Source organism: Nicotiana tomentosiformis, chromosome 1 (genome assembly GCF_000390325.3).
Source record: "Nicotiana tomentosiformis chromosome 1, ASM39032v3, whole genome shotgun sequence".
Lineage (NCBI taxonomy): Eukaryota > Viridiplantae > Streptophyta > Magnoliopsida > Solanales > Solanaceae > Nicotiana > Nicotiana tomentosiformis.
Window position 1 is genome coordinate 9,047,458 of NC_090812.1, and position 6,000 is coordinate 9,053,457.

Below are 6,000 nucleotides of genomic sequence, written 5' to 3' on the forward strand. Positions count from 1 at the left end.
AGATATTGCAGCGAGTTGGGGAGGTTGCTTATGAGCTTGCCTTACCTCCCAGCCTAGCAGGAGTTCACCCGATATTCCACGTGTCTATGCGCCGGAAGTATCATGGTGATCCGACTCATGTATTGGATTTCAGCTCTATCCAGTTGGACAAAGATCTATATTATGTTGAGGAGCCAGTAGCCATTTTGGACAGGCAGGTCAGAAAGCCCAGGTCAAAGAATGTTGCTTCAGTAAAGGTCCAGTAGAGGGGTCAGCCGGTCGAGGAGGCGACTTGGGAGATCGAGCAGGATATGCGCAGCCAGTACCCTCATCTTTTCACAGTTTTAGGTATGTCTTTATACTCGTTCGAGGACGAACGATTGTTTTAAGAGGGGGAGGATGTAACGACTCGGCCGATTGTTTTGAGAGTAATAGACCCGATCCCCTATTAACTGCTTTCCCCAAATGTTTTTCTGCTATTGTGACTTACCGGGATGATTGGTTTTGAGTTTCGGAGTGTTTTGGGACACTTAGTCCCTAAATGAGAGCTTAAGCCCTAGGATTTGTACCGTAGTCGAAACTATATGAAAATGACTCCGGAATGGAATTCCGTCGGTTCTGTTAGCTCCGTTAGGTGATTTTGGGTTTAGGAGCGTGTCCGGATTGTGTTTTGGAGGTTCGTAGCTCATTTAGGCTTGAAATGGCGAAAGTCAAATTTTTGGAGTTTTGGGCTGGTAGTGGAATTTCTTATATCAGGGTCGTTTTCCGATTCCGAAAGTTGGAGTAGGTCCGTAATGTTGATTACAACTTGTGCACAAAATTTGAGGTCAATCGGACGTGATTTGATAGGTTTCGACATCGGTTGTAGAATTTTAAAGTTTTAAATTTTTTAAGTTTGAATTGGAGGGTGATTCGTGATTTTAGCGTTGTTTGATGGGATTTGAGAGCTCGACTTAGTTTGTATGGTGTTTTAGGATTGGTTGGTATGTTTGGTCGAGGTCCCAGGGGCCTCGGGTGTGTTTCGGATACTTAACGGGTGAAAGCTTGGACTTAGAGGAATTTCTGATTTTTGCTAATTTTGGTGTTTTCGCACCTGCGGTGGGGAGTCCGCATGTGCGGCCTCGCAGAAGTGTGGCTTGCAGGCGCAGATGTGAGAAAGTCGAGAGTTGGCCTGGGGTCGCAGGTGCGAGGAAGTTCCGCATCTGCGATGCCCGCAAATGCGCAAGGATGTTCGCAAATGCGCAAGATGCGCAGAAGCGGAAAGGTTGTCCGCAAGCGCGAGTGCGCAGGTGCGGCCCTTCCGTCGCAGGTGTGAAGGCAGAGGTGGCAAGTGAGTTGCGCAGATGCGCACGTTTTTCTGCATAAGCGCACCCGCAGGTGCGAGCCCAGGTTCCGCAGGTGCGGAAATACCTGTGTAGTGATTAAAACCGAAGGGCTTCGCGATTTTTATCATTTTTGGCTTTGCAAACTCGGGTTAGGGCAATTTTTGAGAGCATTTTCGAGGCATTTCTTGAGGTAAGTTCCTTGTGCTTATTTTTGGTCAATAATCTTGCCTTGCCATGTATTTTCCCACCTAGTTAATATGTATTTAAGGTGGGAATTTGAAGTTGGAGACTAGGGATTTGGGAGTTGGAATTGTGGATTGGAGGACCATTTGGTGTCGGATTTTAGTAAATTTTGATATGGTTAGACTCGTGAGTGAATGAGCTTTCTAGTTTCGTGAATTTTATCGGGTTTCGAGACGTGGGCCCCGGGGGCCGGGTTTGAGCTAATTTCGAGTTTTTGGCCTAATTTTTGTAGTTTTCTTGTGGGATACATTTCATTAGCGCGTATTGATGTTATTGTACTGTTTTGAATAGATTCGGGCCATTTCGAGTCGGATACTCGTGGCAAGAACGTGATATCAAGTTGATTTGAGCGGTTCGAGGTAAGTGGCTTGCTTAACCCTGTGTTGGGGACTTCCCCCTTAGGATATCTTGATATTATTTGGTATGTGGGCGCCGTGTACGTAAGGTGACGAGTACGTACACGGGCTATTATTGCAAAAATCCCGTTTTTCCTTTCTAAATCATAAATTGTTTTTTTTCCTTATTAAATTACACTAATACGTTTAATTGTGAAACTTAGACTAGAGAAGCATGCTTACGTATTTTAACTGCCTAATTGACATTCTGTGCGTCATGTTTAATTAAGTCCTTATTTGCCTTATCTGTGTCCAGTATAAACTGTATAACTCGATGTCATACTTGCCATTTCATCTTGCATTGCATATTTAAATTGGGGCTACGGACGTATTCCGGGAGATCCCCCTGTACTGCATATTTAAATTGGGACTACGGACGTATTTCGGGAGATCCCCCAGTACTGCATATTTACTTTGGGACTACGGACGTATTCCGGGAGATCCCCCACGTACTGCATATTCATTTGATACTACGGGACGATATCCCGAGAGATTTTTCACTGTGTTTACCTTGTTCTGAGCCGAGGGCTCCCTTTTTAACTGTGTTATCGTAAATTTTACTTATATCTTTTACTGTTTAAATTACTATATTTACTCTGGTAGGGCCTTAACCTGACCTCGTCACTACTTGATCGAGGTTAGGCTTGGCACTTACTAGGTACCATTGTGGTGTACTCATGCCTTTTTCTGCACATATTTTTCGTGTGCAGATCCAGGTACGAGCTATCAGCCTTGGGATTAGCGCGTGCTACTGATTCTATGAGACTTCAAGGTATTTCTGCTTGCGTCCGCAGATCTTCGGAGTCCCCTTCTACTCCCTCGTCTAGAGATTTTTCTTTATTATCTTCAGACTTTTGTATAGAGCTACATAGATTATAGTAGCTTGTGACTTAGCGATATTCCGGGTCTTGGAAAATTATTTTGTATATGCCGAGTAGTACTAGTCTTGGCTATTTATAATATGCTGTTTATCTTTAAAATGTTGTGTTTCTTTATATTTTTAGCAATATTAGGCTTACCTAGTCGTAAAGACTAGGTGCCATCACGACACCTTACGGAGGGTTAATTTGGGGTCGTGACAGGCTGGTTGTTCTCCGTACACCGTTTTGACACCTCTCGATGTCGGGAATTTGAGGGCCTAGTGTAGGGTCGAAGGTACAACTCTCATGTTGTGGATCCATGGCCTTCCGAAAAGGGCGTTGTATCTCATATCGCCTTCGATCACGTGAAACTTTATTTCCTGGATGGTTCCGGCCACGTTTATTGGTAGGATTATCTCACCTTTGGTGGTTTCACATGCCATATTGAACCCGTTTAGAACCAGAGTTGCGGGTACGATCTGATCCTGTAGGCCGAGTTGCTTTACTACCTTCAATCGGATGATGTTGGCTGAGCTACCTGGATCGATTAACACACGCTTAATTTTAGTTTTATTCATGAGTACGGATATTACCAGTGCGTCGTTATGAGGTTGGATGACCCCTTCTGCATCTTTATCATTAAAGGACAAAGTCCCCATGGGTGCGTAATCTTGAGTCCGAGATCGCTTTTCCCTCACCATCGATGTTTTAGTGCGTTTAAGCACTGGTCTCTGAGGGGTATCGATGCCGCCGATGATCATGTGGATGACGTGCTGCGGTTCTTCTTGCTCATTTTGCTTGCTGAAATCCCTGTTTTTAAAATGGTTCTTCGCCCTATCACTCAGAAATTCCCGAAGGTGCCCTTTGTTAAATAAGCGAGCTATTTCCTCTCTTAGCTGCTTGCAATCTTCCGTTCTGTGTCCATGGGTACCATGATATTCACACGTTTGATTGGAATTTCTTCGGGCAGGATTGGTCTACATGGGTCGAGGCCATTTAGTGTCTTTGATGCGTCCGATGGCTGACACGATAGCGGATGCACCAATGCTGAAGTTATATTCTGATAATCGAGGTGCTTCTATAGGATCGACATATTTATCGAAGCCGCTCTTACTCATAAGCCCCCGAGAATTTTGCCCTCGATCAATCCTTCGATTGTTCCGAGCTGCATTGCGTGCTGAACCATTTTTCACCCGATCTGCGACGTACGGTCGATATCGGTCTCTGTTCGACCTTTGTTCTCTGTCTATCTCCTTTTGGTTTTTATTAACTGTCCTGTTCTGATGAACGGGTCCGTACGGAGCTCCCAACTGATCATCCTCGACCCTAATTTTTGATTGGTATCGGTTGTGTACATCTGCCCAAGTTATCACTGGATACTCGATCAAATTTTGTTTCAACCGATGTGATGCTGTCAAACTTAGCTCGTTCAACCCTTGGGTGAAAGCTTGTACGGCCCAATCGTCTGTGACCGGGGGTAATTCCATACGTTCCATTTGAAATCGGGATACGAATTCCCTCACCATTTCATTCTCCCTTTGCTTTACTTTGAAGAGGTCTGATTTCCTTGTTGCAACCTTCATGGCACCAGCATGTGCCTTTACGAACGAATCTGCTAACATGGCAAAAGAATCGATGTAATTCGGCGGTAAATTGTGGTACCATATCATCGCTCCCTTCGAGAGGATCTCCCCGAACTTTTTCAACAACACGGATTCGATCTCATCGTCCTCCAAATCGTTGCCTTTTATGGCACATGTGTAAGAGGTGACATGTTCGTTAGGATCGGTCGTACCGTTATATTTGGGATTTTCGGGCATACGGAATATTTTGGGGATTGGCTTCGGCGCCGCACTCGACAGAAAAGGCTTTCATATGAATTTTTTTGAATCAAGCCCATTTATCATTGGTGGAGCCCCCGAGATTTGATCGAACCTGGCATTGTGCGTTTCCACTCTCTTGTTGTTGGCTTCGACTCGTTTTGTGAGTTCCTCGAGCAATTTAGTAATTCCGGGAGTAGTCCCCGATTCTTGCTCGTTAGATTTCACTATGGCGGGCTCTGTTCTGGGGGTGACTTCTCGAAGTGGATTGGAATCCGTCTTGCTCTGTGCGCGAGTTTGGCTCTGGAGCTGTGCTATCGCTACTTGTTGGGCTTATAGCATCTCGAAGATCATACGTAAGCTGACCCCGATTTCCCCCGCGTTTTGGGTGTCTCGGCCTACGGATCGAGTACCGTCCTGAATGCTTCTTTCCGGTTCGGAATGTTGATTTGCCTCCAAAGCTATTTGTGAATTGATATCCAATGGTATTTCGGCTCGAATTTCGGGTACTTCGATTCGAGCCTCGGTGCCATCGTTAATTGGCCTTCCGGCCCCGGGTGCCAAGTTGTTGGTTTCATCTTGAAGGTCGGCTTCGTTATCGATCGGTGAAGCCATTTGATTGGTGGTTATTCGTAGCTGCTCCAAAATTCAAGATGTTTTCGGAAATAAACGCAAAGCACAATTGCGTGTTTTTCAGATTTGTATCAAATAACCACTGTTATCCTCGGCCCCACGGTGGGCGCCAAACTGTTTACCCGAAAAATGGATAGAGTTGAATTTATACGTAGTTCCGAGGATATGTGGCATAACTTAACACAAAATGTAAGGATAAATAGAAATGTAAATATAGATTGCAGAGAATGCGAAATAGATAAGGTTGTCAGGAACAATGAATCTTAGGATTCAACAAATAGAATCAATCTAAGAAATCTGAAATAACGATTCTTTACTGTAGAAGAATATAGCGCTTTTATTACAATGTAAGCCTGAGAAAAAACTTGTTTTACAGAAATGGTAACCAAGCCCTTTTATAGTGGAGGGATTTGGCTCTAAGCATAATAAAATAAACATTCAGTGAGAGACCCATGATAAGTAAGCTTTTTCACAATTTCTGCCAAGATTCTCTCTAGTGGGATTGTAACGGCTTTTGTCTGCGAGCTCGATCTTGCTTAGAACCCTCGATTTTGGTTTGAGCTTGATTTCGACTCGAGCTCTTGATCTTGGTTCGAGCCCGATCCTGGCTCGAGCCCTCGAATTGATTCGAGGTCAATGTTGGTTGGTCTCTGGATTATCAGCATGATAGATCTACTCTCCATCATGGTTCGATTTTGATTCGAGCTTGATAATGATATCGAACTCGATACGGATCGGCCTCCCC